This window comes from Centroberyx affinis, unplaced genomic scaffold (genome assembly GCF_046629955.1).
Source record: "Centroberyx affinis isolate AG114_WGS23_722 - 3 ecotype Tasmania unplaced genomic scaffold, CSIRO-AGI_Caff_v1 ptg000661l_1, whole genome shotgun sequence".
NCBI classification, from domain to species: Eukaryota; Metazoa; Chordata; class Actinopteri; order Beryciformes; family Berycidae; genus Centroberyx; species Centroberyx affinis.
In genome coordinates, this window is record NW_027279287.1 from 68,215 (window position 1) to 79,846 (window position 11,632).

Consider the following 11,632-nt stretch of genomic DNA (forward strand, 5'->3'; position numbering starts at 1 on the left):
TAGTTATCAGGTTTGGTTTTATTTATATTTCAATAAAGTGGACGAAATCTTAAATGTATTTTGAGTTTGAGTCATATTTCCTAGCAGTAATTTTAGCAGAATGAATGGGTAACACTGGTGTGCACAATGCTCTCTGACATGATAGCACAAAGAGATACATTTCTTTGAAACATTACCTACTGGCAAGGTATTGTTATTTATTTATTTTGTAAATGTTATTTTCTATTTAAAGTTATTTATTTATTTTTTTGTTTTGTTTTTTGCAAAATAAAAACTATTTACCTTTCTGGAATCAGTAAAATAGAATGTTCTATAATAACTTTTTTTATTTGGACTGGTGTGAAAATCCCATGCCCAGCCATGGGTTATCATGAAATAAAGTTGCTGCAGAATTCCCTCTTGACCAGTTTGGAAGTGGGTCTGGAAGGACCCACTGTGATTTGGTTATGTTTTTGAGTCCTTTAGGAATTCCCATACAACAGCATATAATCATAAGGCCAAACAGGTGAAGAATGGGTTTAAAAGTGTGGTGAAAAAGTTGGACAGACTCTTCCCGGTGCAGAGGGTTAGAGACGCTGTGGGTGTTTTACTAAAACGCAGCAGGAGTCAGAGTTAATGTGGTGTATCGCCATCCCAAAGACCTGCTCCCATTACAAGCCACTCATCTCCAGCAAACTCTCCCATGACTCTCTCTACCTCCACACTTCTCCCCTCCTTTCCTCTATCTCTCCGCTGTTCACCTCTTTCCATTTCATGGCTGTTTTCTCCCTCTATTTGCTTGACAAGACAATGGATAATAACCCTGGAATAGCACGGAGACCGGCAAATGAGAGTAATCAAGCTGTCTTGTCCTGGTGGCGTTCAGGTTCACTCATCAAACCCTAATTATCACCCTGGAAACCAATGTTCCGCTTTAATTGTTCTGATGAATGAAATATTACAGAGAGGAGTCGGGCTGCAGCCGAGCGGAATAACAGCTTTTAGCCATAAAACACGGCGGAGGAGGTGGAGGAGGAGGAGGAGGAGGAGGAGTGAAGGTGACTCAGGAGAGAATGAGGCGAGAGAGCCGGAGAAAGACACGGATAAAGAGGGAGAGAAGGAGAGAGAGAGAGAGAGAGTTCTGCATGGAAGGTGAGAGGAAAAAGAAGAGAGCGGGAAAGAAACATGAAATTAGTAAGAAAAACAGGGGGAATGACGGCGAGCGGGTCCGGGGAGGCGAGCGGAGGAAGGTGAGGGTTGAGGCTATTAAACTGCGGCCTAATTGTTCCGAAATGGCACACAAGGAAGTGTCTGGCCAGTAATCGAGACAGATTGCACCCAGAGGTTTTCTATACGGCTCCCCACTGAGTTGTTCCTATATAAAAAAGCACTGAATTATCGGGCTGCTACGCTCGTATCTGCGTTACCGATCCGCAGACGGACACAGTGGAATCAGTCAGTGTATCCTCAAAATGTCAAACATGAGATATTTAAGCACAAATGCATCTCTTTGGCACTCATTATAGAATTGTGATGCCGCACTTAAAGCCGCTCTCTCTTCTGTTGCCTCGTCTGATGCGATGCGAAGACGAGGCAAAACAAATCGCCAGATGAGAAAGCGGGAAAGCATGAAACGAGACCGCTACACCCGGCATCTGCTAAGCCCGCTGTCACCCGCGCATCCGGAATTGTTCCTCAAGGCTGTCAAACGGATAGAACACACACACACACACACACACACACACACACATATACACACACCTCCTGTTCACGACTCCACACGCGTCCCTCTAAAAAGTTTTGTTTTTTTTGCCACCTGAATTTGTACCCAGACGCTTCGGCATAATATATCGGTTGATGGGGGACCTCTGCGTCATCAATAATGGAGTGTATGAGAGATATCCGCAGGGGTTCGGAGCATTATTGATATCAGTCCCCCCCCCCCCCCCCCCCCCCCCCTGGAGCCATGGAGAGAAGAGAGGGAGAGGGTCTGACAGGAGAGAGTAGCAGGAGTCTGGCACACACACACACACACACACACACACACCCCCACACACAGGAATCCACACCTGTCTGCATAAACAAATGCATTCGTGGATAAAGCAAATACACACACACTCGCATGCACGCATACACACAGACCTTCATCTGTCTGTCTGTGTTTTTCTTACTGTCTCACTCTCATTAAGACAGATGCACAAACCACCACCACACTCTGTATGGATGGATGGATGGATGGATGGTTGGAGGAATGGATTGGTGCATTGGTGTGTGTGTGTAAATGTATGTATGGATGAATGAATGGTAGCTGGATCAATGGATAGAGTTAATAAAGGTGTTATATTGTTGATCAAAATAACCAGAACCTGTAAGAAAAGAAAAAAGGAAATTAATGAGATGCCCAATAGTTGTCAGAAATGTAACCGGCAGATGTGCAAACACACACATGACCATTATATATATTGAATATTATTATATTATATTATATTATATTATATTTAAATTCAATATATCGCAATACAAAAATGGGACAATACAAACACAAGACAAGACAAACATTTTAAAATTATTTACATTTTAGCAACCAATGGCATGGAAAGATTCTCAGCAATAAACATAATTCTGCACAGCCAGACTCTGTTGTCACTGACCCTTTATTTATTACATCGTGACCACACAGTAAACTTACTGTCAGGAGTCAACTTTGCTCAAATCAATAGTCAGCCTGCTAAATGGAACAGTATGGAGTCTTTGAACAGTTTGCTCATCGCGTGACTGGCCTCCCAGAACACCTTTGCCCACAGTAAATTATGGAGCAGATGTAACTAGTCCTGTAAAACTATTCTTTATGGTGCATTATTCATCGCTCTTAAATACATAATGGATTCAGCCATACAGACACACGTGCACACAGATGGAGAGAGACTTAGTGTATTCATATATACGTATATTTCAACCTTTATTTATCCTGGGAACTCAACTGAGCACGCTCTTCTCCGACAACACCCTGTTGGGTGTCGCCACAACCACAGTCTTCTACCGTTGGACACTGAGCAGCTCTATTGGAGCAGTTGGGGGTTAAGTGCCTTGCTCAAAGGCACTTTGACAATAGCTGTTATTCATTCACTTTCCCCATCCACATTTTCCAAACTGGAGATCTTCTGGTCACAAGCTTGTCTAACCTCTGGGCTATTGCTATTGTTTAGAAACTCATTCACTTATTCAATATGCTATAACAAACGATCTCAGCCTCAGATTCCTTAACTGACCTTTTTAAATTCAGACTGGGCAAGAACATTTCATCTTCTTCTTTCATCTTCAGTAAGACTTTCTGCTGCGCTGTAATTTAGCTGACACTGAGTGGAATGGGAGCAGAACTCCATCTCATATCAGAAAACAGGCGATGCTGTATTTGGCATAAATGTGAAGACAAGTGCCCAGCCTCCTCTGAACTCTCCATGAGCTCTGCGATCTGTCGTGGATGGGAAAAAATCAGCAAAAAACATGAGCGCGTGGGGAGGCTTTTTTTTTGTGGCCGGTGATAAATCACTCCCAAATTGCATATCCAAACTATTAAGCTAACAAGGCGGTCGGCGGCCTGGGTTAACTTCAAAAGACGGGAGCAGAGCTCGTAGGAGGGGCGCACAGAGTGAGATGAATGCTAAACGGGGAAGATCAGAGAATGAGCATGTTTCCTCCAAAATGAAACATTTCCTACCTAATGTCTTTTGTCCTTGGGGCTCCATATGGAGGTTTGACTGCTGTGTTTCGGCTGATGCTCAACAAAAGGGAAAGGTAAAAAGAGCACAGCTCCGGTTCATCATGCCTCTGGGTAGAACTGAGCACCACACACAGCTGTGTGCCATAAATAATACACATATTGGAGCGGCGTAAATCAGGATTTAACTGATAGGGGTTTTTCAAGGCCAATACTGATATTTTTGGTTGACAGAGACTCCTTGACCGATGTTTTTGGATTGACACTGCTGATAGCCAAAATCTTTCAAGTAGAAAGTTAAAAGATTTTCCCTTCAGTTTGATTCTTGGCATTCTTGAAAAGCTCTGAAACTTAACTTGCATCATGGGATACAAAAAGTCCATTGAAACCCATGAGAATAATCATCATATTGGAGGTGGACAACATTGATGGGCTGATATCCAATTTTTAAGACCAATATCTACCCAATATATAACCCAGTACACAGTAGTCCAATGAGTTGGCAAATTTTATCTGTATAATTATCACCCTAATTTTATGAAACCTTGCTATTGACAGTGAAATACTGCAATAACAATGGAATATTGCAACAAACAGTGTACACATAAAAGTTACTAACATTCAGATAATACGAAGGTTTAATGAATTAAAAAGTAATAGGATACAACAAAGAAAAATAAAATATGAATTAAAATAGAGGTAATGGGGGTATTTAAACATAAGACAAACAACAATTATATATTAATGTATATGAAAGTATAAAAAGTTGGAAATTAGCATCAGCATTATGAGGGTGTGCAACAGCAGTAGAACCTGATCTGAAGATGTTGTAGGGATTACCAAAACAAATCAGCCTACTAGTGGATTTTGTGAACAATGTCACAAACAAAATTGTAAATGCTGGAACCAGAAACACAGCACCAGTGCGAGCGCTGTAAAAATTAAAAGTCCTGTTTGCGGCGAGGGCAACAAGTCCTTGCCTCTTATCTGCAGTCCGGCTGAGTTGGTCGGTCCTATCAGCAGGCTGTTATCTGTGTGCCCTCCTAAACCCCGGGACTGTATGAGCTACCTGGGCCTTATCAGCGTCTGTCCTCCTAGAGAGGGATCCATGGCCGCCGGGCCTCCGCAGCCTCTACCGACCCTGGATCGACCTCTCCTTGGTTCTCCTCCGCCAGCCTTGTCGGCCTGGTTTCCCCTGAGCACTTTCTCTCTCTCTCGTCCTCTTGCTCTTTTTTCCCTCTTGTACTCTCTTCTGATCTAAATGTCACAGGGTATCTAGTAGGATTTGACCAAAATTGGTTTGTGAAGGCCGATACCGATATCGATAGTTTTGGCGAACCCGATGAAGCAAGGACGCAAAACCTGTTGTCGGCTCCATTGTTTTTACTTGCTGATTTTATCATATAATAAATCTCCTATGGACTATGCTTCTCCTGTATTTTGCCACCAGCACCTAGAAGAAGCCCAAGCTGTGCAGAAGTCACTTTACTGTTTTGCAGTGATAGTTTTGGATTGACGTTGCTGATAGCTGATATCGTGTACCGATATTCAGCATCTTTAAATTTGACCATTTTCATGCCAAAAAAATAACATTAAATTACAAGTATTCAGTGTTTCCACCAGAATTGTATTCTTGTCAGGATGGAAAAGCCTCTGAAACAGCATTTAGACCATTGAAACCCAGGATAATAATAATAACCTTATAGGATAAGGCTGGTGTTTTTTAATGCATTTCTTATCGTCAACAAATTCTATGAAAATAACAAAATCAATAATGTGTTTGCTCTCTCCCGTTACTTTCTGACATCCCACGTACCGTTTTTAGCCTTCAAACCAGAAGTAATTGGCTACAATTGTAAGCCAAAAACCTTGAAATACAGCTCACAAAGACATAGTTTCAATTTTAAAAATCACTAACTGTTACCATGAAAAGTCAGGCTATTGTAGTTATTACCAAATTAAATTCAAATGGGAACAAATTCTTCATTACGCCGGGGACTATTTTCGGTGCTATGGAACTACTTCCCTGAGATCGAAAACAGGATACAGCCGGCTTATTAAGTTGCTTGAGGAAAAAGTCGGCTGGCCCGGTGCATCGTGATGATGAAATATACTGCCAGAGCAGCAGCATGGCTCTTTAACATGTTTTTAATAGTTTTTTAATACAATTGAGTTCTATGGCTGCTGGGACATGGCTGTATTGGGCACCGGCTACATGGACGAGACTTGTTGGCAAAACAAAATCATTGCTGATTTTGTTAATTTCATAGGATTTGTTAACGGTAAGAAATGTATTAAAAACAACAGTGTTATCCTTTAACAATAGCAATGATCATAATAGATTATTAATTCATTCACATATTAATTCATACTTGTGTGGAATCCAATCTACATACACAAATGAATTCCTTTGAGTGGAATAGTAGTTGATCATGGTCTATGCACATTCATTTTACTCAGATGTCGGTCTTGGCTTTATTACTTCTCTAGAGTATATTGCCATTGTTGTGTGAAAATCTTGTAACTGCAATTTTGGCGATTTTCATGTTTTAGCTTCAGTTGAGGGATTACATGGTTTGCTATGGGTTGTGAAAATTCTCCAACGCTTGATGCTTATGAAACCCTTTCTAAACCACATCTGATAAACTCCAAAATGCATGGTGGTCAAGCTAAACACAAGACTGTTTTTGTTAGTTCCTGAAAAGCTAATGTTGTGGAGATACAAGGTTTGCACCGGACAGCGATGATATGTTGGTGCGTCTCCTCATGCTGGGATGTCCACATTGGTATTCACAGAGCGCTCTAGCTAGAGCACCCTGCACGTATTACAGCCAACCAATTATTCCAAAACAATTGAGAACATGCATATTAAAAATGTCAAATTACAAAAATAAAATTTGCTCAGTGCATGCCTGGCAAAAACAAGTATGATAGGAAAAACAAGACTGCAGAGTCTCTTATATATAAAAAATAAGAAAATGGTTGAGCATATTATTTGTCTGTCAGTGTATATACAGCAAATTTAAACCAAACTGGAATATAAAACTTCATGGATTAAGGAACAATAAAGGAAAAACCTCTGTCTTTTCAACTTCATCATATTTTAAGCTGTAAAAGGGACTAAAGAGGGACAAAAAAAAAATGTTTTCAGAGAAATAGAAAAAAGGAGTCATGTAGAGGAGTAATACATTCAGCTCACTTTCTAACTAGACCTTTTCTCTATTCAATACGTATTAAACAGCTGAAATTAATAAGAGAAAAAAAAATTAGGGGTTACTGTTGGCTGATTCTCCTCCGTGGTTTCCCTGATTAAAACTCTGCAACTCTTTAGTGAGCTCTGTAGTTACAATTACAGGCTTATTATTAAAACGCAAGGGGCATGAAACTTGAACAAATACAGAAAATTCATAACAATTAGGGTGTAAATGACAGAGACTCCCTGACCATAGATTAGATTATTAATATATTGTAATTATTAGGGTTTAACATGTTTTCCCACAATGGAAAGCTTATAGAATAGGCCTTTTATAACCTTGTTATCTTTACACCACATTTTAAGTCTCAAATATAAGGTATAAAGTAAAAAACAACTCTTGTTAAAAAGAAAATACAATGTAAAAATAAAAATGCATAAACCTTTCAAGTAAATTAAGTAGTGCCAATTATCAATTATCCATATTACAAACCACACAATATCATAATGGATAAACACATTATGTTGAGCATACACTTTCACTGATACAAGATGGCATTTCAGCATAAAAATAAATATTCAACTGTGCTACCCTTCTCACAAGCAGCAAACAGATTTTGCACTTCACTGATGTAAAAAAAAAAATCAAAGTATCATAATGTCAAATAAAAATATAAAAAAATGATATGCTAACGTTATGCTACTTTGAGATTCATATCCTTGGCGCTGGCTAATTTGCATATAAGCACATATAGTACATACAGACGGACCTGCACGCTCATTGAAGTTGACAGGTAAATGAGAGTACATCAAGGCTGCTGACGACCCCCTTCCTCTGCGCGCTTCGACAAAATAGCCCGTCTCTCCCCGGGACATGAAAAAAGGACATTCACGTGCAAGTAAATCTATTGTGACTCATGCTAATTGACAGGCCCGAGTGGCTTCACAGTAGTGGGTTGATGCTATCTCAGGTAGCTGTGTGCCGAGCGTTGTGACAGTGGAGAGTTTACAGTGGCAGTAATTATTGGAGTGGCGACGGTGACAGCAGCACTAATGACTGTTGACAGGCACACCCCCATGGCTGTTTGTTCTAATAGCCCAAACATCAGCCAGAGAATGGATTAGTTCGTTCTGTCTCACGCACGCGCACGAGCAACAGGCAACAGGCACGCATGTCTGTACACCCGGATGCATGCTCACTGTGATGTGCACACACACACACACACACACACAAACACATTCATGCAGTTACACTCATTTACACCCAGTACAATCACAGTCTTCAACTGTTGGCCACTGAGCATCTCATTGGAGTAGTTGGTGGTTAAGTGCTTTGCTCAAGGACACTCATTCACTTTCCCCACCCAGATTTCCAAGCAACTCTAGAATTGAACCTGGCATCCTGGGTGATCAGACTGTATTCGGATAGAGCAACAACACATACATTCCAGGTGTAAATGCACCCAAGACACACTGACGATCCAATCACACTAACCCTCTAGAGGTCATCAGAGATGCATTTGGCCACATTAAAAACAACATGCCTTGCACTTGAAATCACAAAAAGCAACTGGTTGAACTGAAATAAGCCTTAGCATATGGATGCAACCAGCAAGTGCACACAAATCAAATAGGCAGCTCCAGCAGTAACATACTTGATAAAAATGGATCGGAAACACACTTGCATAACAGTCAGTTTTAAAGAATGTAAATATTACGAGTGGAAGTGTGACAGTCTCTGTGAGGCAAAGATAAATCCAATTCCAATGTGTATACTAGAGATGCATTTTAATGTCAGGTGTAACTAATCCAGCTAAAAGATAAGGGTGGCAGGATGGCCTTGGGTTAGTGGTCCTGCGTTCAATTCCCACGTGAGGTCATAGCTGCCCAAGAGCAAGATCCCCGACTTCTACGTGCTTCAGGGGTGCTGCATTAGCTGGTTGACTTCCCCCTGAATTTCCTTGGGGGATGCATAAAATATATCAAATTAAATATCACAAGAGATATCAAAAATACAAGATGCATGTTAATGCCAGGCATAAAGGGGGCCGAACCTCCAGGCTGCACACTTGCACACAGCGGAGAAAAAGAGTGGTGGAAGACAGGATTAAGGTTGCAGGAAGGGTTCACTATGAAGTTACCCATAATATCGCAAATAAATTGAAAAGAGGAAGAACCATGTCCTTGTTTTTTTTTCTTGCAATCAGGACCAGAGAGCAAGGCCCAGGGGACCCGGCCTCGCCAAACACTCTGCGACCAGCTCTCTGCATTCCACACGGAACAAAACAAAACAAGAGGCCCAACAGCAAAAAAACAACCGCCTTCATTTGCGTGATCATTATATTGTGACAACTTATCTGGCTCTAATTTGGAAATAATGAATTATATTAGCCGCGAATCCTGTTCCCTTCTAATTAGTGGCTTTGGGACCAGGTTTGTCGTTCATGAGATGTGCGAGAACGGAGTAATTACGTTGTATAAATCAATTAGGACACTCCAATTGTGTAGACTGTGTTTTCCAAAGCAGATTAAATGGTGCTTGTGATAAAGACAGGGCCTGCCCTGCTCACTACGAGGTGGGGAATTAAGAGAAGGAAGAGGGAGGAAGGTGGGGAAAAGGAGAAGAAAGGGAGAGGAGAGAGGGGAGGAAGGAGGACAGAGGAATCAGAACAGGGATACAAGGGCAAGGGCATGCTGAGAGGATAATTTGCACCTCCATCTCAGTCTCTCACATGCAGGCAGAGAGACAGATGTGTGCAGAAGGGCAGAAAGAGTAACAAACAGAATTACGTGCCCAGTAGGGTTTGAGCGATATGGGGTTTTGAATGGCGATAACGACATCAAAATTTCGGGTTTGAAGCTGCCAGTTACCAATATTTTCAGTATTCACTGTCTAATTTTGACCATTTTCATGCCAAAAAATTTCCCCCCAAAAAAGTGCTCAGCGTTTCACCCAGAATTGTATTCTTGTCACTCTGGAAAAGCCTCTGAAACAGCATAGGACACCATGGGACACTAAAACTCAGCAGTCCAGGTTAATGATGATACTACCACTACTTCTAATAAAAACATACTCATGCATACTTGTGTGGAATCCGATCAAATGTTACATTAGAATTATTTCAGGTTAGGGGCTTCCCATATACAACCAGTAGTGGTCAATTATCAAATAAATATGTCTCTAACAATAATTTGTTACTCCTTATTCAAAATGTTGTATGCAATAGGTGGTTATGATGACGAGTTATGACGAGTTAATGATGTGATTAAAACAATGTGAACTGAATTCATTATTTCGAACACAGAGTCCAACATTGGTCAATATATTCATATAACAATCTCCAGCCCATGGCCTCTTCTCTCTTCTCATCCACATAGATCAGTGAAATGCCTTTTCTACACAGATGACTTGGTGCTGCTCTCCGGGGAATAATAATAACCCAACATAATTGGTGGAATGGAACTGTTACTTGGCTAGGAACTGTTACTTGGCAAACGACTGACTGTTTATTCTCTTCGAGGTTCAAAATGAGGTAAAAAAAAAAAAAAAAATCGGCACATTGAAGATGCACCATGAATTTTCATGTATATCTTTAACACTTATTGATAGAAAAACAAACACACAAATTAAATTTGGGAATTATTCTACATCATTATAAATCCTGAAAATTATGCACTTGTGTAGTACATGTTTTCAAAGCAAATAATTCTTCATCTCACTATGGTTTGAATTTAAAAACATTTGTTTGTTGGTTTTCTATACAACATTATACATGTATACTGTTTTGCAATTTTATTCTTATAAATAATAACCTAAAGAAACATTATTAATAAACTTTTCAAATCAAAAATTACAATAATTTCAGTTTCATCGCATCTCGCCGTTCAACCCTGACAACGCTAGTTTTAAGGTGGGGTTGGGGTGGAGGGGTGGGGGGCAACGCCATCGTGCTTCTCCCATATGGGCATCTGTCCCAGTAAACAACGTTAATTATAGGCGACTCAGTGACACCCGGAGCCAGGGGCACTCGTGGCATGATTTACGCTTGGCCAGCGGGCTCGATCAAGTGGAAAGGCTCCAAGGGTGGGGTGGGGGGGACGGGGCCGGGGGGGGGGGGCACTAGATTGAGTCGCTAATGTATGTTTTGGCTGGCAAGCGCTGGACGTGATTGTAGTTTGACAGAAACATCCAAACAGTTTGAGGAGGCAGCTGGAATCTGAGAGAGCGATGAGGACAGCGGACTGGAGGGAGACCAGAGGAGAGGAGAGGAAAGGAAAGGAGAGGAGAAGAGGTGAAAAGAGAGGAGAACAGAAGAGAGGAGGTGAGAAGAGAGGTGAGGAAATGAGAGGAGAGGAGAGGAAACAATACTGTAGTGGAGGAGAGGAGAGCAGATGACTAGAGGAGAATAGGCAGATAAAATGGAGTGCACTTATCTTTTGTGACTCATAAAGGTGAGTATCAAAAGAATTTCATCGGCTGGCTAAGATGAAAAATATTTCTTTCAAACAACCCATTTTGGGTCGACATTATAAAAATGGATGTTAGAGTTACATTGTTCTAGTGGCATTCAGCGGCATTTAGATTGCCCTTAATGTGACAGCACTGTAAAATTACACCGTAGTTGACCTAAATTGCTTTGTTCTATGTAAACAATTTTGAATGTCTTTGTGATAGACAAGTAATGCATTACAGGGATGGATCTACCACATTTTACTGATGGGGAGCCGGTGAAATGCAAGAC